At 42.8% G+C, this 23271-nt stretch overlaps 1 protein-coding gene across 9 annotated transcripts in view; it reads left to right on the plus strand.

The window, feature by feature from the left end:
- Positions 1–626: 626 nt before the first annotated feature.
- Positions 627–23271, plus strand: part of CLOCK (clock circadian regulator) — a 103645-nt gene continuing 81000 nt past the window's right edge. For 2 of the 9 annotated variants that reach the window (XM_075544297.1, XM_075544296.1), the window contains exon 1: positions 1058–1189. The gene's annotated coding sequence lies outside the window, so the exon portion shown is untranslated. Of the gene's footprint in view, positions 681–1055; positions 1190–1317; positions 1486–15817; positions 15937–23271 lie in introns of those variants that run through there. The other 7 variants (XM_075544290.1, XM_075544295.1, XM_075544292.1 and 4 more) reach the window with 6 other exon arrangements.

A 23271-nucleotide genomic window follows, 5' to 3' on the forward strand; every position in this document is an offset into this window, starting at 1 on the left:
ATGAATACTATCTTGGTAGGATTTCATAGCCCAAGTTGTAAGGATTTTTTTTTTATAAATAAGCAGCTGGCTCAGATTTCAAATGCAAAGTGCTTTCATGTAAAAGATGGAAAGTCCCAGGAATGAAAGCGTTTCCAGTGATTTATAAGTGCTGGAAAGTGCTTTCCCAAGTGGACCCAGTGTGTCTGATGCACTAGCGGAAGTAAAATTCCCAAGATAAACAGGAAGTGTTCACGTTTCCAGGGGGACCTTTGCAAATCAGGATTCTGGTCTACCATCATCACCGCACTCACCTATCATCCATTATATCTTTTACAAAAGAGCAAACCGCAAAGGAGCAAGCACATCTTGGCCTTCTAGTCCGCCCCCCCCCCACCCCCTCAGACACAGGTCCAGGCCCCTGAGGCCCACCCGCCAATTACAAGCCATTACATCCAGGAGGTGGGCACAGAATTCAGCCCGTTACAATGCGACTTTGCCTCCTGCTCCTGCTCCTGCTGGGGAGACGAGAGTGGTGCCGGCTCAGGGCTCAGGAAAGAAGCCACTGGGGCGGGGTTGGGGTGGGGAAGGTCCGGCTATGAGTAACACCCGAAAACCCGTCCCAAGGGCCAGCAATGCGTCCGGCGTCCCAAGGAGAGAGGCTCTCCGTTCTGGCCGCCGCCGGGTCCCTCACCCAGCAGGTAGCTCTCCCGTCTCCTCCTGCACCCCGCATCCAGGGTGAAAGCCAACGTCGCCCGGTCCCAACGCTCCCGCGACCCGCCGCACCCTCCACGGGCCGGCCCCGCCTCCCCGGCTTTCCAGTAACCAGCGCCCTCCGGGCCGTGGAGGGCCAGGGCGCACCGGGAGATCCCGGCTTCCTCAGCCCCGGCGACGCGCGGCCGAGTGCGGCCGCGGCCCAGGACGCGCAGACGCAGGGCCCAAGGGAGCGGGGGTCGCCCCGCGGGGCCCGGGCTCCCGGCTCGCAGCTCCGCGCCGCCTAACGGGGCAAGTCGCATGCGCGCCGGGACGCGCCGAGGAAAGGGAGAGTGAGGGGCGGGGCGGAGGGCAGCCGGCGGAGCCCGCGGGGTCACGGACGACGCATGCGCCGGGAGGGGGCGCAATCTCAGACTGGGCTCGCGGCGCCCGCTTTCCCAAAGGAAACCCCGGAGAGCGCCGGCGAAATCGGGCCGCGGACGCGTGCGCGCTCCCGGTGAGTGGCGCCCCGCCGGGTGGGCCCCGGGCCTGTCTTCCCCCGGTAGACGCGTCCCGGCGGCGCATGCGTGCTCCCAGAGCCGGTGGAGGAGGGGAAGGGAAGGGAGGGGGGAGGCGGAGCGGGCGGCCGCCGCGGTGAATTTTCTGAGGGGCGCCACTCAGAGCCCCAGGTGCAGCCGGCGCTGGGAGCCGCGGCGTCTCCGGGACGCGCCCGGCTTTGTGGTTCCGAGTCACCGCAGCCACTCTCCAGGGTGGGGGAGGGAAGGAGCCCGAGCCGCCGCCGCGAGCCACACGGTGAGGGCGCGGGGAAGAGGAGGGAGCGGGGGGCGGCGTGTGTGGGGCCGGGGGGCGGCGGCCGAGGGAGGGGCAGGCGGGTGCTGGAGCCCAAGTTTTGCCTGTCAGCCTGCGACGTTGTTCCTCCCCGGAGTTGGGTCGGGGCCGGCGCCGGCGGAGGGGCCCTCCTGGGCAGCTGGGGTTACCTGCGGGGCAGGGGCGGGATTGGGGTGCCCGGCCGGGCCGGGGGTAGCTGGAGGGCGCCCCGGGGCTGCGGCGGATGCCCGCGGCAGGGTGGCTGCGAAAGCCAGGGACCCGGCGCAGTGGGGGCTTTCGCCGGGGACCCGCTAGGCCTTGTGACCCACTTTATTTCTGTCACAACTCGGGCACGTTTGGAGCGGCGCCCAATGGGACGCCGGGGCTGCCAGCTCCTCCGGGGAACCCCCGCCCTCCCGGCGCCCAGCCCGCGCGCCGCGGTCCGCAGTCCGAGCCGCCGCCGCCGCCGCCCGTGGGCTGGTTCCGTTAGGAGTCGAGGTTCCGGGGCTCGGTCCTAGGGACCCCAGGGGCTGGGCCGCCGGCCCGGGAGCTCGCGGTGCCACCCCGGGCTTCCCCGCTTGCGCCGTCGACGCCTCCCGCGCCCCGTCACCGCCGCGCTGGCTTCCCTAGAGCCCCTTCCACCTGCGATGCTTGATTCTCCGCAGACGGTCCTGGAGCTTTGGTGTGTCATTCTGCCGTGTAGCCCGGAGTGCGTACCCCGGTTCTTAAGCATGCTTTTCCATGGTGCAGAAGGATCCTGTGGACGATAGTGATCGGGATCCTGAAAGATAAAAAGCGCGACCTCGCTCACCTGGTAGAGCAAAGGTCCCATCAGAATGTGGGGTGGGTGGTTGGTTTCTGTTAGAATGCCCTGCCATTTGATTTAAAGGCTTTCTAGCATTTTTCTCTTTTGGGGGGGGACAATGTTTTTTATAGTGAAAGAAAAGCACAAGAAGTCAAGAAACTTAACAGTTGTTATTGACTATTACTCGGATCCCCCAAATCAAAGTAAAGGTAATTTATCTCGAAATGTTTTCATTTGTAGTTTTTATTCTAGTGATCAGAGGAGAATATTGTGGAATATTTTCCCTCGACCTTTTTGGAAGTAAACATTCCTCCAAAAGGTAATTCAGATATTGAGCTGCTTTCTCTCAAAAGCATCCCTTTGGGACATCCCAGCTCTGATCTGTTTTAAAATCTTGTTAAGAGGCAGGAAATAGAGAGAGTGGAATGTTAACAAAGTCATTAAAAGCTAGCTTGAAGAAGATAAGACTGAAAATTGTGGTCATAGAACTAGCCCTGGTAAGTTGTGAAAAATATAAATGAGGATGCTTTCTATGTAGTAACACGAAAATGATTATATATATTCCAGTGGGGAAAAGCCAAGTATAAAACTGTGAAAGTATGTTACATTTTGTGTTTTAAAAAAAAGGGTGGGGGATATGAGGATAAATTTGTGACTGCTCTTCTGTGTACAGAGGGACTTCAAAAAGTTGGTAAAGGTGGAATTAAAAGATGAAGGATAAAGTTTCACAAACTTTTGAATCCCTTTTGTATAAAAGTACTCTGGGGGGGGGGTTATTCCAAAATTCATAACTAGTTTGGTGAGGAAAGTGGGAAATGAGGTGTTATCCACTGTGTACATCATTGAGGAACCCTGGTGGCGTAGTGGTCGCCAGTTGGAAACCACTGCCTGCTCTATGGAGAGAAAAATGAGGCTTTCTAATCCTAGGAAGAATTACAGTCTCGGAATCCCACAGGGGGCAGTCTGCTCTTGGCTCCCCCAAATCAAAGTAAAGGTAATTTAACTTGAAATGTTTTAATTTGTAGTTTTTATTCTAGTGATCAGAGAAGGGATCTTGTAGGATAAGTATGAGTTAGAATTGACTTGATGGCAGTACCTTTTTGTTTTGGTGAGCATTTTTATATTCTTTTATCTCTGCTCCTATATTATGACTTACCAAACTTAGATTCAACAATAATCCTTTGCCCCAAAATAATTTCTTTATATGGTTTTTATCTTTCTTACCTAATTGATGAGGATTTGTGCCATTTTCAGTATGAATTCTCTTAATTTTCAGAAATACAGAAAACATTGAAGATACACTTGATGGATATTTATCCTTGAAACATTATGATTAGTTGAGGTCATAAGCTGATCATTTGTTTAGTCATATTTTGCCTTGCTAAAATATATAACATGATCTGCATTTAGTGTCAAGAGTTGTTTTCAGAGTATAGTTTATGTTGTTCCTTTGTTCCATTTTTAGGAATCATGATTGTATAAAATTATACTTTCACTTTTTTTGTTTGTTTTTCTACCCCTAGAGTAGTCATGTTAAAAGGTGGTGTGTGTTGGACTAAGCATTGGATTGCAAACTGCATAGTCCATGGTTCAAGCTCTCCAGCTACTCTGAATGGAGAAAGAAAAGGCTGCCAGCTCCTGCAGAGATGTAGTTTGAGAAACCAAACTACATAAGGACCCTTTAGAATCAACTGAACAGCAGTGGGTTTTGGTTTGGGCTAAAAAATTCAAACTGCCTTTGAGTCTGTTACAACTCCCAGCGACCCTGTAGGACAGGGTAGAACTGCCCCTATGATTTTCTGAGAGAGTGGAAGGCTGTCTTTCTCCCTTGGAGAAGCTGGTGGTTTCAGATATAATGAAAAGCTAATGGAAGTTTTCCATAAACTTTGGAAGCTCCCTGATAGGAACAATCCATTAAAATGATGATAAATATTTTCAGGTAGTTTTCATTTCAAGTTGGGTAACTTTTCTCATGAAGAATTAAAGGAACTTCCCCTTCATATGATGATTAAAACAATAAGACATTAAAAAGTGAAACATTTTCTAATGATCTGATAGTTATGAACGTTTTATTGGGCTTTTTAGCTGTATACTAAAAGCTCTATACTAACAAACCTTTTTTAATAATCTGGCCACAACTCATGGACTAAACTTTCATAAAGATTGAAAAGGCTTCTTAGTTATAATTTGGGGAGGGTTATTACTTAAACTCCCTCTGGTGGCTAATAGTATGTAATCAGGGTAGTGGGTGACAGGTGCTGCTGCTGTTAATAATGTTAACAGTACTCTATGTTTTGTAAGATAACTGCGTTATAAATTTCTTAAATGCCCAAGCGTCTGCAAAATGACATTTATTTGTTGAACTTTTTTCTGTAGGAATCACATTTAAAATTTTTATTTAAAGTCACAGTAGTTCATGCTCATAAAAAAGATAATACAATGTTCATTGGATAAATGAAAACCACCTTCACTCATTCCCACCTCCGCCTCACATCCCTTCTCAGAGGTTTCCACTGTTAACTTTGCTGACTAAGCACTGATATCTTTTTTTTGTGGATTTACTTTTTTTCCAGTCTTGACAGTGAATTATTTTGTTTGAGCCTTTGCTTTGCCTCTGCTGTTAGCCTTGTCTCTACCCCCTCAACCAAACCACTGTCAAGTCTACTCTAACTCACAGTGACCCTTTGTGGGGTTTCTGAGACTATAAACCATTCGGGGAGCAGATAGCCTCATTTTTCTCCCACAAGCAGCTGGTAGGTTTCAACCGTCAACCTTGTAGTTAGCAACTCTACACCTCACCAACCCATAATGCTAGCAGACTCTTTTTTATTCAAAGGACAAGGAAATGGCCAAGTATGTAAGAAGAAAGTTTGGTGTGTGGTACATAACTTAGTGGATGTCCATCTTTTCCCTCATGGGACCCAGGGGTTTGGAGACTTAAAGAGCTTGCAGGAAGGTCATACTGGCAGGATCTTTCAAGAGCTGCTATAGCTTGAATTCAGCATGGAAATTTGGCTTCTGTAGGATTCTTTGGAGACCACATTCTGATGCTCTCTTTGGGAGATGACCCAGTCACAGGCTCGTGGATTAAAATATCATGTTATTCTCCTGTACTTGCCGCCCACTAGGAAAGTCCCTAGATTACATCAGCCTCTTGAGATCTCTGAAGTGAATTTAGGTAGATTCTGCCCTTAAGTAAAGCACATTTATTGACATGGTTGGAATGCAGTCTTTGATTGAGCTTGTACTTAGCTGACAGCAGTCCCCATCCGCACCCCTTTAGCTGAGAGACCACTGTCTCATAGTTCTAAAGGTCTTTATTTCTTTCTCCTTTTAAAAAAAACTTCCTGCTGTGCTGATTATACTTACCTCAGGGGACTCATGTTATACTTGTCCTTTTGAGATTGGCTTACCTTGCTTAATGTAATTCCTTCTGACTCTTCCCATGAAAGGATGTCTTTCATGTGATCATCCATGCTTTTTAGTGCTGCATAGTACTCCATTGTGTGTATGTGCCAGAGTTTACTAATCCACTTGTCTATTGATGGAAATTTAGGTTGTTTCCAACTCTTTGCAGTTGTAAATTGCACCTCAGTAAGCATTGGAGCGCAGATGACTGGTCGTGTTTTGTTTTTTTTCTTACCTCGTCTGGGTATATGCCCAGTGGAGGGATGACTGGGTCATAAGGTAGATCAATTTCCATTTTCTTTTCAGTATCGCCAGATCACTTTCTTTTTTGTGTGTTTATGTGATTGACAACTTCTTTTTTTTTTTTGGAGGGGGTATTATTTTTTAAATCATTTTATTGGGGACTCGTACAACTTAAAAAAAATCTGTTTATTAGGGGCTCATACAACTTTTACCACAATCCATACATACATCAGCTGTGTAAAGCACATCTGTACATTCATTGCCCTCATCATTCTCAAAACATTTGCTCTCCACTTAAGCCCCTGGCATCAGGTCCTCATTTTTCCCCTCTCCCTCCCTGCTCCCCTCTCCCTCATGAACCCTTGATAATTTATAAGTTATTTTGTCATATCTTGCCATGTCCAACTTTTCCCTTCACCCCCTTTTCTGTTGTCCGTCCCCTAGGGAGGAGGTCGCATGTTGATCCTTGTAATCGGTTCCCCACGCTCCCAATATTACCACTCTCACCACTGGTCGGTCCTAAAGGGATCATCCGCCCTGAATTCCCTGTGTTTCCAGCTCCTGTCTGTACCAGTGTACATCCTCTGGTCTAGCCAGACTTACAAGGTAGAATTCGGATCATGATAGTGGGGGGAGGAGGAAGCATTTAGGAACTAGAGGAAAGTTGTAGAATTCATCGTTGCTACATCGCACCCTGACAGGCTTGTCTCCTCCCTGAGACCCCTCTGCAAGGGGATCTCCAGTGGCCTACAAATGGGCTTTGGGTCTCCACTCAGCACTACTACCCTCTCATTCACTGTGGTAAGATTTTTTGTTCTGATGATGCCTGATACCTGATCCCTTAAACACCTCGTGATCGCACAGGCTGGTGTGCTTCTTCCATGTGGGCTTTGTTGCTTCTGAGCTAGATGGCCGCTTGTTTACGCCAGATCACTTTCCACAGTGGCAATTGATGTGTGGATTGTAACAAGAGTTCTAAGAGCCCCCAATAAAATGATTAAAAAATAAATACTATGAAGAATTACTAACCCTTAAAATCTTTTTAGGTGATAGAGTCTATGGAAAGTTCCAACTATAATGAGGATTGGTTCCTAGAGTGATTTGACTCTGCCCTCTCTGGGGTTGAAACCTCTGCAGTTAGGATTGTGTCTAGTAGCTGTGACACAGGTAGGAACTGAGAGATTCCAGAAGAAAGGTCTACGTGCACACAAGCTCATTTTATTGTGCTTTGCAGGTACTACATTTTGCAAATGGAAGGTTTGTGCCATCCCAGTGTCAAACAAGTCTCTCGATGCCATTTTTCTAACCGCATGTGTTCATGTCATCTTGCTGTGTGACATTTGGTCATTCTCAGAATATTTCAATATTTTTCATAGTATTGTTGCACATTTAATAGATTACAATAACCAGAAACCAAACTCACTGCCATCAAATTGATGCCAACTCGCATAGAAACCCGATTAGAGTGGGTAGAACTGCCCCTATGAGTTTCTGAGACTAACTCTTTACAGGAATAGGATGCCCTGTCTTTCTCCCTCGAAAAGCATAACTTTTATGTGCACTGGGAAGCCAATGAATAACAAAAAAACGATGTTGCTCTTTTATTGTGGTGGTCTGGAACTGAATCTACAATATCTCCAAGGTATTCTTGTATATATGAAACCTAACTTAATATGTCCACTATTTCCAGTCCTTCACCCCTGGCAGGAGGTATTTCCTTATAGGATTAGTAGTTTCTGTTTTTCTTTAAGCTTTTCCACTGAAAAGAGCCTATTGGTGTTTTATTTGGTAATTATGGTACAACCTCTCTTAGGTTTTAGAATTGTTAGAAATGTTAAATTAGGAAATTTAACTCTGTCATTTAATTAATGCCTACCATTTAATATGCGGAAGAAAGATGAGGCTTTTTATTCCTGTAAAGAGTTACAGTCCCAGAAACTGATAGGGATAACCCTATTCTACCGGGTTGCTATGAGTCAGAATTAACTCAGTGGCAGTGAATTTGGGCCTTTTTTTTGGACTATCTGATCTGTAAGACATTGTTAGCAATTAAGAGTAAATTGCTTCATCTTATCCCATTGTTTCCTCAAATTACATATTTAATGCCCCATCCAACCTACCCCTAACTATGGACACTCTAGAAAGGAGAGCATGGGAACACCTGGCCACCTCTCACTACACGATGGGAAATAGAGAATCAGCATTAGCCTGAATTTGATTCCTGTGAAGCGGAGGTCAGGCATACATCCTCTCCAAATTTTGGGCACTTCATGGTACTCTGCTTCTCTACTGGGTCGATAAGCCATTACGATAGCCACACAGAACTCTGAGACAATAACTAAGAGATTTATTAGGGAAATAACAATTACAATTCAAGATCAGGGATGACTCAGGATACTTTTTTTTTTTCTCTTAAATCAGGACAGCTTCTCAGCTCTGCCTGCAGGGACACCTCTTTCTTCTGGTCTTGGCCTCTGGGTCCCCAGGCCCTTACCCTTTGACCAGGCCTCTGTCCTTGCTCAGGCAAGTGTTAAAAAGCTCTTAAGCTCCATCAATAAGTGCTAGAGGGCACTCCACTCCACCAGGAAGCCGCCTGTACAAAGATGCTGAGCTCTCTACTAAGTTGCCTTGCTCCTGGTCTGGGGACCACACTGTGCTGTCTTACTCCAATCTTCTGGTTCTATTGCTGCCATTTCACTACTGCTGCTTCTCGATGTCTTGTGCCTTCTACAGTGTTCCAGCTCTCACTGTCTCCTAGGTCTAGGAAGTTCATCAGTGTACAGATCCTGGGCCCAAAAGATGCCCTTTGCTCCCATCTCCTCCTCCTGGTGGTAGTGCCTCTGGGGCGGCTCATTTTAAGTCTAGCAAGATGGCAAAACTGACCAACCCTCTTAATAGGGTCCTATATATCTCATGTGTGTCACAGGCCTTACTTGCATTTTAGTGAGTTGTCCAGTTCCCTTGGTGGGCCATAAGCACCTTGTTTGCACTTTCATCCAACAATTTCATGGGAGCTGTAAGACCACGGTGAGAAAGCCCTATAAAACTGATCCCTTGAACTGTAAAAGAAAACAATAACTTGGGGGTGGGGGGAACAGAATCATTTGAAGTTCCCCATTATAGGAAAACTACCTTTACTGTTTGTGTTTCCTTTCAGTTCCTTGCAAATGCATTTTAAGTGTTTCTTTAGGTGTTGTACAGGCAAACACTCCATTTCTTATTTCTTGAGTCTAAAATTTTACATAGAGTTGTATGAATTGTTTATAGAACACTTTTAAGTGTGAGAGCAATTTAATTCTTATTAATTGACTATAATTATTACAGTGACATTTACAGTTGCTTAACATCTCTTAGTCATTTTTATGGCCTTGTTAAATCTAACTTAGTAGCTAAAGAAATTCCTGTTTTAAATCTACAAAAAGAAATCACTTGTAAAAGAGGAATTTCTATGAATTACATTTGACTTCTATAGTATGCTCTTTAGGATGTGGTTTTTATTTCTCAGGATTTTTTATTTGCATTTCTACAGTAATAATATCTGCACAATGTTTCATTCTGTTGTACATAGATAGGGCCACTATGGATCGGAACCAACTCCATGACACCTAACAGGAACTCTCACTCACTGCCATCAAGTCTATGCCAGCCCATAGTGACCCTGTAGGACAGGCTAGAGCTGCCCTGGTGAGTTTCCGAGACTGTAACTCTTTATGATAGTAGAAAGCTCTGCCTTCTCCTGAGGAGTAGCTCATAATTTTGAACTGTTTACCTTGCAGTTAGCAGCCCAATTCATAACCACTATGCTACCAGGGCACCTGGTAAGAACAATAGTGAAACAAAAATTCCCGTCTTCCACAGATCACATTTAATAAAGTACATAAAATTTTCCTTTTCATCCCCAGTAGTAGAAAATTAAAATACAGATTTATTCATGTTCAAAACATTTTTTAATTGGGGTGGGAGGGGAGCCTTTTTCATTTGTTTTAAAACAATGTGGGTACAGTGGACAAAGTTATGAAAATATCTTAGATATAGCCAAACATCTCAAGGGAATGAGGCTCTGGGCCTGGGAGAGTGGGACTATAGTCTCAAGGGACGCCAAGTTCATTTGGCATAACATAGTCCACCCAAACAGCGTTCTGCACCCTACTTTGGCAAGTAGTGACTGGGGTCGTATAAACTCAGGAGCAGCTGTCTGAGGTGCTCCCTCTCTGTCCAGAGGGAGGAAGAGTGAAAATTGAAGACACATGGTAGCAATTAGTCCAATAGACTAAGAGAATGTCAGTCGCCATGACTTAGAAACCAGAAGGACTAGATGGTGTCCAGCTACCATGGCCAACTGCTCTGAAAGAGATCACATTACGAGGTCCTGCATAGAATGAGAAAATAATGTGGCACAGAACTCACTATCATAAAAGAGATTGGGCTTACTGTCATATAGAGACTGGTGGAACCCCTAAAACTGTGTCCACAGTTTTATCCTTCATGTATCCTTAATATCTTTAATTATCCTTCAGGTCAGGAAGTACACTCCTCCCTTGACTCCATTTTAAGCCAAACAAGAGGCAGGTCTGTAAGGGAAACAGTAACATTAGTGAGGTATACACATCTTAGAATAATCAACTCTTTGAGATTAAAGAGATAACATTTGCTCACCGTTCATAAGGGATAGGAGAAGAAAAGTGGAAGCAGGAAACGGAGGAAGTAGGGTGAATAGTGTTGCATTGAGAACATTGAAATGGATGAGTTGAAACGAAATAATGTCTCAACTGTTGAATATAAAACTGATTATCCGCCCTGCAAACCTTCATTCAATTCACAATAAAAAGTAAAATATAAGAACAAAAATAAAACCAGTAACTCCTATAGCCAAATTCTTATGTTTTCTTCTGAGTGTTTTTGGTTTTTATGGTTTTTTCATGAGGTGCCATGGATCCTTAGTTATACTTTGTGTCTAAGTCCAAACTTCCCATATAATTTATTAGAGAAACGCTGGATTTAGCCTTTTTTTCTCTCTCCCTGAAAATCAGTTGACCTTAATGTATGGCTTTAGTTCTTAAATTTTAATTATTTTTGTCTCTATATGCTTGTTATCCAGTACCAGGATATTTTAATTACTATGGCTTCATTGTATGTTGTGGAATCAAGAAATGTGAGCACTCCTACTTTATTCCTTTTCAAGATTGCTTAAGTCTTTGGTACCCCATACACTTCCATATAAATTTGAAATTTGGATTTTTATTTCTATAAACAAAAACAGTTGGGATTTTGATGCTTATTGTTTGGGGTAGTATTGTTGTCTGAACTATATTAAGCCTTCTGGTCCACAAACACAGAATGTCCTTCCATTTACATCTTTTAAATTTTCTTATTAGTGCTTTATATAATATTCTATGTACATATCTTTTACCTTCATGGTTAAATTTATTCCTAAATGCTTAATTATTTTAGATGCTATTACAAATAGCAATATGTACTTAATTTCATTTTCCACTTGCTCATCATTGATACACAGAAACACTATTGATTATTGTGTTAACCTTGTATTCTGCCACTTGGCTGAATTAATTTATTACCTCTAATAGCTTTTTCATGGATTCACTGGTATTTCTATGTAGAATTATGTCATTCATGAAAAGGAATGATTTTACTTCCTCTTTTCCAATTTGGATATTTATTATTTCCCTACCCAAATTCCTTTGGCTAGTTTTCCCATAATGATGTTGAATACCAAATTCAAACTCAACTGCAATTGAGTCAAATCTCATTCATAGAAACCCTGTAAGACAGGCTAGAATGGCCTCTGTGAGTTTACAGGAATAGAAAGCCTCATCTTTCTTCTATGAAGCACCTGCTCGTTTCAAACTGCCGACCCTGAGGTTATCAGTCCAATGCACAACCACCACCTGACCAGGGCTCTTTGTAAAGCATTTTGACAACATGCTGATGGTCTCCTTCATCCACATGATGTGCCTTTGTCCTGTTTAGAACTTAGAAAACGTTCTCCTTAAATTATATGAGATTTGGGCTCACTTTTGTCCCCTAAGGAGCCCTGGTAAAAGGGCCCTCCTTGTTCCTTATTTTAATGAAACATTGTCTTTTTCTGTGAAGTGTTACAGGTTTTCTTAAATGCCACTGGTTCCCAACCTTCCTAATGCCGCGACCCTTCAGTACAGTTCCTCATGTTGTGGTGATCCCCCAACCATAAAATTATTTGCGTTGCTACTTCATAACTGTAATTTTGCTACTGATATGAATCAGGAGACCCCTGGGAAAGGGTCGATTGTTCGACCCCAAAGGAGTCTGGACCCAGAAATTGAGAACCACTGTATTAAGGAATTTCCATTCCGTTACTCTTTTACTTTTTCTCATGAAAGAATAGTAAGTTTTGTCAGGTGTCTTTTTGTGTGTTGATTGAGATGACCGTGTGGTTCTTTTTATTTGGCTAGCTAGTCTCAAATATTACATTGCTTGTTTTTCTAATGTTGACCTGCCCTTGAATTCCTGTCAATCCCACTTGATCATGATGTTTAACCCTTTAACTATGTTTTCTGATTTAATTTGCTAGGCATTTTTTACTATCTCACTTGTCTATAGTCTTCAAGAATATTGACCTGTAATTTTCTTGTACTGCCTTTGTCTGGTGTTTTGGTATCAGAATAATGATTACATCACATCTTAACATCAGCTGGCTATTATCCTTTCTTTTATTTTCAACTGGAATCACTTTCATAAATGCTGGTTCTGTTCTAGGATAGTTGAAGGGGGTGGTGGAAGAGGAGGAAAGGCACCACATTCAAATATCTTTTATGGAGCCCCCTTTATTAAGTTTTAGACGGGACAAAGGTAAGACAAAGACATCATCTACCTGAAGGAGACCATCAACCTGAGGCCACAGTATTGTTTGGATATTTTATAGCTATATGGTTACCCTAACCTGCCATGGAGAGTAGAAAGTCTCATCTTTTTCTGAGGGTAGTTGTATGGCTCATGGAAAACAAAGGAAATTGTCACAAAATCATGATTGGCAACCAATCAATTCAACACTGCTAGGGAAAGAGTACATGATTGGTTCAGGGACCCTCTGACCACCTTAGTCGGTATGACTCATGACCTGGTTCCCCAATTTCCATTAAAGACAGGCCCAGACAAACTAAGAGTAAGACTGGCCCTCCCTAGGCTAGGGGAGTTAGGAGCAATCCACGATCAAACATACTCTGCTGTGGTAAGCGGCAAAAACTCAAAAACCAGACTCACTATCAAGTTTATTACGAATCACAGAGATCCTATAGGGCCGCGTAGAACTGCCTCCATGGGTCCAAGGCTGTAAATCTTTACGATAGCAAAAAGACTCATCTTTCTCCCCTGGAGCACTTGGTGGGTTCAAACTTCTGACCTTGTCATCAGCAGCCTAGTGTATGACCACGTATGCAGTATTAAGTGCTAAATGGGACAAAGACACATCAGATGGAGTGGCTAGCACACAAATTCATAATGGCATCCAAAAGCTTATCAGGAATCCCTGGCTTTAATAGGATATGAAAGGACAAAGAAAATTGCCACAGGTGGGACTGCAGAAGCTGGAATGGGACTGAGGTAAATGACAGTTGAGGTGGACGTATAAAATCTCTGGCTTCTTTCTTGCCACGAGGCAAGGGTCAGACCAGCCTCCATGGTCCATCTTTCTTTACCTATTCTGACACCAACCATTCCTCCTGCGTCACTCTATGTCTATGCTAGATTTGATCATTCATTGCAGTGGCCACACAACTCAATGAATTATAATTAGAGGTCTTTATTAGAAAAGTCAATAGGTTGACACTAGTCAAGATCACATATAATAAAGATGTAGTTATTGGTCTCCTCAGCCAGCAGCCAAATCTTTCTCTGGTTCTCAGCCACGTGGTAGCCAAGTCTTTCTCCAGTTCTTAGTTTCTCAGCCATGTGGTCCCTTGACCTTTGCCCCCATGGGCCAGGAAGCCAGCTTGCCTGTCTTTCTGCCCTACTTAATCATTTGGTAGGAGTGATACTTAGGGAGAAGAGTCGTATTAATAAATGTCACTCTACCACAGGTACCATGATTGGGACACATGTTATCCTCGACAGAAGAGCTTACAAGATTGGTTTGGGTTCTCCAACGAAGGAGTCAGGATGTAACTCAGGACCATGCAATTCTAGTACCCCAAAGTTCTCCCTAGGATAATCCCAGGCAACTCCCCAAAGGCTAGACACCACTCCTCACCCTCCACTCACCCACGCACAATGGGTAAAGGAGGAGTTGTAATCCATTCTCCAATGCAGTTTGACAGTTTAAAAACTCCAAATGTACTGCCATCTAGTGGATTCCACCTCTTCGTGAACCATAGGACAGATAGAGTAGAGCTGCCCCTGTGGGTTTCCTTGATTATTAATCTTTACTGGAGTAAAAAACCTCATCTTTCTCCCCGTGAGTGACTGCTGACCTTATGGTTAGTAGTCCAACTTCTAGCCAACTTGTAACTGTGCCTTCAGAGTTCCCTGCCAGTTGATGCTCGGAAGGACTTCAATAGAGGTGTAATCCACAGGGAGACTAAAAAGTAGAGTTGGAGCTGTCCCTGTTGGGCCATAGCTTCCTGAAAATTTAGAACTGAAACTCTTAACATGGGGAAAAGCTTTCCACATTGCTGATTAGTGGTCAGAAAGAACTCGGGGCTGAATTTATGTCGACTCAAATGGATTGAGGGCTTCTGCTGTACACTAGCTTTCAGAAAACCAAGCTCTGACAGTTCTCCATGGAGGCCATCTGATCCAGGACTTTTTTGGTTTTGATTAAATCTCTACTAGTATGAGCCTGTTGAGATCCACTATTTCTTACGTGTAGGGAGTTTGTGTGTTGCAAGAGATTTGGCCATTTTCTCTAAGTTACCTCATTTGTTGGACATGAAACTGTTTATAGTACTCCTTTATACTCATTTCATTTTTATTGATTCTTTTGAATAGCCTCACTTTCCCCCCATAACAGTTTTATTGACATTTAATTTATACAGCATACCATTCGGTATATTGATCAATCACTTCAAGAAGAGTTGTACATCATCGCACTCAGTTTTAGGACATTGTCTTCATTCTTACATTCATTTTTATTAGCTTACCTTTTTTTCCCCTAACCTCCCCTGCCACACCCCCAAGGAATCATCATCCAATTACTATCTCTATAGATTTACCTATCCTGGATTTCATATACAAAATACGTTAAAAAACAAAACAAACTAACAACAACAAAGTAAAACAGATTAAAACCACAATCTGAAACAGTGGCTCTCAACCTTCTTAATGTCACGCGACCCTTTAATACAGTTCCTCATGTTGTGGTGACCCCCCCCAACCATAAAATTATTTTCTTTGCTACTTCATAACTGTAATTTTGCTGCTGTTATGAATGGGGTGGCCCCCGTGAAAGTCATTTGACCCCAAAGGGGTCACAACCCACAGGTTGAGAACCACTGATGTAAAAGCTAGCACAACGTACTAAAACTAGAACAAGCTTAAATGGATAATAAGGAAGATCAAATGATAGGGTGCTAAATTTTAACCTAACTGCATCTAGAACAATCCACTTTCCAAATGCATTCTTCATGTTAGCAAAGGAATAGTGTCATTTTCATTTCAAAAAAAGTGCTGATTTTACCAATCAATTAAAAAAAACCCTCTGGTAATGTTGATTCTCCCTATTGTTCTTCTGTATTTTATTTACATCATTATTTCCTTGTCTTTGGTAGTTTTGTGCTTAGTTGGTTTGTTAGGCTCATTTGTCTAGAGAAACAAGACATATGTATAAGAAATAACTTATCAGGAAGTAATTTTACTTGGTTTCCCCCCTAGGTTCAATGCTAATCTGAGCCCTCTTCAGACTCATACTGTCAAAGACCAATGATGTAGAAAGGTGAAGTGAGATACAGGAAGATCTCAGGGTGATGGTTACAGAATCACGTGGATCCAAGGTGTGTGGAAACATGGCAGGATGCTGACAGCTCCCAGGGTCAGCAGCCCCTATGGGGCTGTCACAGGAGTCAGACACAAAGTCCCAGCAAGCAGGGACGGCTAGTGGACAAAGATAGATGTTCCCAATGTGTCTCATAAAAAGGCCACACCCCTAAGTAGGCAACATTGGGTTGTGACCTCATTGATAGGTTGGACCCCAGCCTTACACTTTCATACAGGGCCAAGTTGACAATATCTAACTGCTAAAATTGGGTTCTTCTAGTTCCTCAAATTATGGAGGTAAAAAATTGAATTAGTCACAGTACACTTTAAGGTATATGTGTGTGTGTGATATATATATATATTTAATATATTTATATATAGAGGGGGGGGGGAGAAGTGCATCAGTATACTTTGTAAGTAGGGCACTTGATCCTATCCATTCAGCAAGTTCTTAGCATCTGCAGTGTTCTAGGCATTGCTTTAGTTGCTGTTACATTGTTGAGTAAAATAAAACAAAACCCACTGCCATCGAATCAATTCTTACTCTTAGTGAACCCACACAGAGCTTCTGTGACTGTAATCTTCATGGGACCAGGCTGCCCTGTCTCTCTCCCATAGAGTGGCTAGTAGATTTGAACCTCCAGCCTTGGAGTTATGAGCCCAGTGTGTAAAGTGGAGTTTACATTCTACTTGGGGAAGCACTTGAGAAACTATTAAGTCAAATGTATTTTGGTTGATCATTAAGTACTTTTAAGAAAAAAGTCAACCAAGGTGTCAGGAGTTGTATGTGTGTGTATATAGGTGAATGGGGGCTGGGGGAGTGGTCTGCAGGGGCAGTGAATTATTTAATGTGGCTCTTGTATCCAAAGTCACTAACTCCCACCAAACAATCCTTTGCTGTGTAGGAAGTGATAGGATTCACAAGTGAGTGATTGTCCACATGACTTCCTGGAATGCCATTCCGCTGCATCTAAAATGAGCTATCCGAGAAGCAGGAGGGACATCTCAATTCCAGCAAAAACCAAGAGTGGAGAACATTCTCTGGGCCCAAGATCTCTGACAATGAACTGCCCAGATTCATAAGACAGCTACCGCATCTGAGCAGCAGCAGAGCCAAGAGACAGAGCATGAAACAATGATTTAGTAGCCCCCAGAGCAATTAAAACCAAGTGCCTTGGACTCACACTGCAATGGGTACTTGGGGGCACGTAATTCAGGTATCTGGGTGTGCTGATCCACAGATCTTGAGCTTAACGCCTTTGAATTGAGGCTTACAGCAGAGTGGTATGTCCTTTTGGCATCTATTAGCAGCCCTGAAAGTACTTCAATATGTTCTCATTTGCATTACAACCTCTTAACTTCCTCAGTAAACCCCTTCATTGGGATTTTTGTCTTTGAATTCTGGGTAAGCCAGTTGCGATGGATAGTAGAACCTACAGATAAAATAGAGAATACTAGTTAACACAAAGGAGCCCTGGTGGCATAGTGGTTACAAGGTCAGCAGTTAGAAATCATCAACTACTAGTGGGTGAAGGAAGACAGGCAGTGTAAGAAATGATAAAATAATAATTTATAAACTATCAAGAGTTCATGAGGGAGGGGAGAACACAGAAGGAGGGGAAAAATGAGCTGATACCAAGGGCTCAAGTGGAAAGCAAATGTTTTGAGAATGATGATGACAACAAATATGCAAATGAGCTTGACACAATGTACATATATATGGATTGTGATAAGAGTTGTATGAGCACCCAATAAAAATGATTTAAATTAAGAAAAAAAGAAAGGTAGAGCTTTCTAATGAAGAGTTGTATAGTCTTGGAAACCCACGGGGGCAGTCTTTATTAGTCGGAATAGACTAAAGGCACTGAGAGTTAACACTATTTTCATTGAGATGATATGGGAGCAGGCCTTAAGCTTTCTCTGTACCCTAACAATGTTGAAATGGCAATTTCAAAAGAAAAAGGATGACACTTTGTAGTTCAATAAATATGCCAACATTAAAATTGATTAATATTTAAATTAACTTAAATTTTAGTTTCTCAGCATATTAGCCCATTTCAAGTGCACAACAGCATTGCTTTTTGAATGAGTAGGGAAGATTAGCTGATATGAAAAATGAACTCAAACCTAATTTTTCATACTAAGCATTAGTAAACAATTTGACTTTGACTAATCAAGAAATAGAGGCAGAAGAATGTCTGTAATTTTGGAGATGAAATCAGAAAAACCTCAAACAGCTGGATAAAAGTGACTGCTTCTAGGCAGCATGCGGGGAGGGAGGAATGGGCATGCTGACTCCATGATGTTTCTTTTTGAAAGCCTTGTGCATATATTAGTAACATGTAAATTTAAGAAAATCAATGAACTATATAACAACCAGTCTAGAAACTACACAGTAATTTTATTCAGTGAATCAGGGTAATTTTATTCTTTTCCAGTAAATGAAATATCTTCCTGTTCTCTTTAGATTTGATTATAAAGCATTTATATAGAATTGTAAAAAATAAATTTTTAGACACCAATAGCTAAATCTTCTCAATTAATAAATGAAGATGGGTAGTTTTCTGTGTCCTTGAGTATATGCTACCTATCTTTTCACTGATGAAAATATTAGTTTGATTTTCTGTCAATAAAAGATTCACATAAAATATTGGACACATCTTAAAATTTTAATCTAAATAAACATAACAAAAATGGGTCAGAAAATAAAACTTATGCCCACTATCTCTATAGACTTAAGAAACATTTCAAAGTCAGTTTCTTTTTTGGAATTCCTAAGGACTATTTTAAATCTAAAGAGCAACTTCCTCAGCAAGAATCTCGGACAGATAAATCTACAAAATGTTTCCTGCTTTGCTTATTTAGTGAAGCTACTGGTTATTATTTAAGATGCCATTTGTGTTACCACACTCAGCTTTGAGTTTGATAATTCATTGCAGTGTTCACACACAGCTCACAGACTTTATTCATGATTAAAGGATTGTATTAAGTTAGCAAATTACAATGGAGGTGGAGATGCCGTTCAGTCAGGGCACGTTACAGAGTTCTTTCAGGCCTGTTAATAAGTGCCCGAAGGGCATGCCATGCCACTGCAAGCCTCCACCTGAAGGCATTTATGTCCAGATCTTGGAGTCAGTAAACCCAGCTCGGAAGCACCGCACTCCAGTAAATCACAGCCTGATGGCACTCAGCTCCACTTGTGGGTGAGCAAGCTCAGCTTCCTCAGTTATGTGCCCATAGACACCCCACTCCACAAAGCAGCCTCGTGCCCTAAAGCACTCAGCTTTACTTGCTCCATGGGATGGGAAGTCCAAGCTCAAGCTTCTGGGATCAGTGAAGCCAGCTTCCCCAATTAAGTACCTATTCAGTAAGTTAGGTCAGTTTGTACAGACCAGTGTTCCGAATTGTCATTTTATAGTGTGAGTCAAGTAAGCTTTATATTAAGCACTTTAGAAATGTATTAGGATATTTTCCTGGTTTAAATCTTGGTAATTACTAAAGAAGGAGTGCTGGTGACTCAGTGGTTAAGTGCTTGGCTGCCAAAAGGCCAGTGGTTGCTGCTCGGTAAGAGAAAGCTGTCTAACTCTCCATAATGATCAAAGCCTTGGGAACATCACTATGAGCTGCAGTTGACTTGACGGCTGTGGGTTTGTTTCTTCTTGTTAATGACTAAAAGATATTGATTGATTATCCATAAGTCAATTGGGAGAAAGGCAGGGGTTTCTACTGTTAATAATTAGTCTCAAAAACTCACAGGGATCATTCTACCCTGTCCTGTAGGGTTGAAGTGAGTCAGCATCGACTCAGTGGCTGTGAGTCTTTGTTTTTTCTAAGTCAATAATAAACTGTTTATAGGAGTAAGACATACTCTAGAAGTTTATTTTTCAACAAACCCTTGATATTTCCATGTTTGTATCCTAAAGCAATTAAATACACGTTTAAAACTTTTTAATGATAATTCAATATTTTATAAATTTGTTTTCCACATGAGTTGTACTACTCTTGGGTTACTAGCATAAAATAATTATTGTACTTTGTAATGTGCAGCAAGAGTTCACTAAGGTACAACTGGAGCAATGCCCAGTCTTAAGTACTCACTATTCTACTTTTTCCCCCACTATTCCACTCTTAACAAGCCATCAGTCAATATAATTAGAGGGGGGTATCTCTTCTGCTTTAAGGTTCTGACCTCTGCCCTTCACTACCCTTTGTTGAAAGCCTCAAGACTCAGAAACCCCTAAAATATTATTGGTGTGTGCTTTTTCTAACCACTGTAAAAATAAAGCTAAAAAATTATGGTAGTCATAATCTTTTAAGGCTCTGGATGGCCTCTTGGAAGCAGGTTGCCAGGCCTGCCTTCTGAGGAGTCTCTGGGTTTGTTTGAATTGCCTGCCTTTTGGTTACTAGCTCAGGGACTTTTCAGCCGCAGTTATGTATGCACAAAATTTATGAGCATAATAAAGGCAGAAACTACTGGTGAATCCATACTTATTTGACTACATATATTCATATACTCTATTTAGCTAATGCTTTAACATTACTTTACCACATATAATAAGAGTTTGGCTCTCAAACTTCCCCTCTAAAAGGCTTTCTCTAATTTAGTTAGATTCAATATGAAAATAAATCTTGTGGGTGCCACACTGACCTCCTACAGCTACACAAGGGAGAAGGTAAGTTTCCTCATCTACATTAGTCAAGGCCAATGTGACTTGAGGTCAAACATGCCTCCAACCCCCAACCATTCCACCCAAGGCACTCTGCCTCTCAACTGGGTTCAATAATACATTGCAATGACCACACAGATCTCACAAACAATATTTACAATTTGGGGGTTAGGAAGGAAGTTAACAAGTTGCAAAAGCTCAGGGTACAATTATTTGGACAAGACCGCCTCTTAGCTGTGCTCACAGGCATACCTTTCTTGTCTTTGGCCTCTCAGTCCCATGGCCTATTGACACTTTCTGTGCTCATAAAGTGTTACAAAACTTTTAGGGCTACCAATAAATGTCCAAAGGCATACCACTTCACCATAAGCTACTTGAAGGCACTCAATTCTAGCTCTAAGAGTCAGCAAACTAGCTCCCTCAATTAAGTGCACAGAACCCCACTCTACAAGCTAGCCCCCTGCCTGAAGACACTTTGCTTTACCTGCTTTGTGGGCCATGAAGTCCACAGTTCAGTCTTGATAGTTAAGGTTTATTATGCCAACCTGGCTGATAAACACATGGGGGATTAACTGGAGGGCAGAGAGTTAAATGGCTGTGAGTCTTGCCTTTCTAGTTCTTGGAGCTCCTGCTTTCTGATGGTCAGACAAGGGTGCAGCTGTCTTAGCCAGTTCCCTGCTTCAGCTGGCAAGGCTCACTTCCTGCAAGACATCCCTGAGGAGAAGCCACATAATGCAGCCCTGGGTGCTGGAGCAGCCATGGAGACTCCTGCCAGTGCTGAGATGCTTACACGCTCACTGATTCAGCTTTCCTCCTGCAGTTGGTGTCATTGTGGGTGTGCCATGAGATTGAGGAGGACTTTGTAGATTGATGTTAGACATATGAGAAAAATTGGACTTATGGGCTTGGACAGCAGCAATGGGTTGGGATGCTTTCTTAATGTACACTTACCCTTTATATAAAACTCTGTCTTATGCATATGAGTTTCTGTGGATTTGTTTTCCTAGTTTACCCAGACTAAGACAAGTCTTATGCTATGACTTCTGGCTCTGCTCCTCTCTGGTCAAAACCGTCTCCTGAACCAAGAAGGTTCAATGTGTAAGAATCTCTGGGTCCACAGGATGCGCTCCATCTCTGGCTTTTCTCTCTTACTGGTAGTGAGATTCCTGCTTCCAAAATGGCTCATTTTATACCCAGCAGGCACAGTAATAATTAATCTGTTAGCAAACACAGCTAAATCAGATAATCCTACCAGTATCTTCCCCCACCTTATTACCCAGGCCTAGAAGGAAAAAGTCATTCATAAAGTCATATGGTGGGAGCAACCCAGACTATGGCAAGAATAGCCATATTAAATAATTAACTGCACACTATAAAAATGGTACCAACTTTAAAATTGATGTGGCAGGGGACATCTGACTTATAAATTCACATAAAGCATGACAAATCAAGTTCAACAGCTCCAGATGGATTCCATTGAAGAGGCCAGACATCTCTAACTTTTCTCCAATTCTGACACAACCCATCCTCCATACTCTAGAAGTAGAGTAGAATCTACTCTGCTGGGTTCAGCAATTCACGTAGAACTCATAGGCCAGGCTTAGAGTTATAGGACTTATTGGGGAGAAAATGGCATGGAGGCCACATCTCATCTCTGGCTTCAGTGGAGAGGAGAGCTCATCTCTACCACAGCCCAAGGCCAGTTGCCACAAGGCAGAGTTCCAACATGCCTTCATCCTTCTTTGTGCCTGTTTTGTATTTCACCCTATTTTGTATCTCCCCTGGCACTAGCTGTACCTCCCATGACAGTCCACTTTTTGGTTGGGGTTCATAATCTTATACAGAACTCAGAACAATACTCATGATTAAGAAGCTATAATAGAGAGGTTTAGCAGGTTACTACCATAAGTCAGGATCAGAAAACACTAAAGACTTTGTTAGTGGTCCCCAGCAAGACCTCTCCTCAGCCAGCAAATAAGTATCTATCCTTGCTCCTCAGCCTCAGAGCCACGTGGTCCCTTGGCCCCTGCCTCCCTGTCACAGAAAGTCTGCCTGCTTCTCCAATGCATTGTCTTGAGGTCTCAGTTGCAGTCCCTGTGCTGTCATGATGTGGCTCCTTTGGCTCTGTCCCATGGTCTCGAATGCAGCAGCCTCTGGTGCCTCTGGTCTCAGCCACCAGCACTTCAGGGAGGGATCTTGAATGTGCTCTGTGGTTGCTCTTCTTAATGGTCTTGGGAATTCCCTCTGTGCCTGCTTCTGAAGCGGCTCTCCTGTACCCAGGGAAATGACAACCAAACTTTACCAGTCCCTGCTTTTTCTCAGTGTTTCACATTGTATTTGTATAGGCCCACCTAAGCATTTGGTAGGAGTTGCCAAATTAATGTACAGGCAGTTCCTGGGCTACAATTGTTCAACTTAACGGTCAACGCCTCCTTGCCCTTAAGCAGGAGTTTGGTCTGATTTAAACCAGTTCTGTCCTGACTGACGAAACAGGAACAGAGCAGAATTTTTACAATTTGAGCCATTTGTCACAACCAGATCAGGGAGAAAAAGTACCTCTGTAATAAGATGCTGTGAAGATTGAATTAGTTAATTTATATAAAATACTTAGAACAGGACTTTACACAGTGCTGATTAATTAGTAATTAAGGATGTTATTGAGATTGACTTCTGCATCATTCTGCA

The sequence above is a fragment of the Tenrec ecaudatus genome, chromosome 3, assembly GCF_050624435.1.
Source record: "Tenrec ecaudatus isolate mTenEca1 chromosome 3, mTenEca1.hap1, whole genome shotgun sequence".
Taxonomy (NCBI): Eukaryota; Metazoa; Chordata; class Mammalia; order Afrosoricida; family Tenrecidae; genus Tenrec; species Tenrec ecaudatus.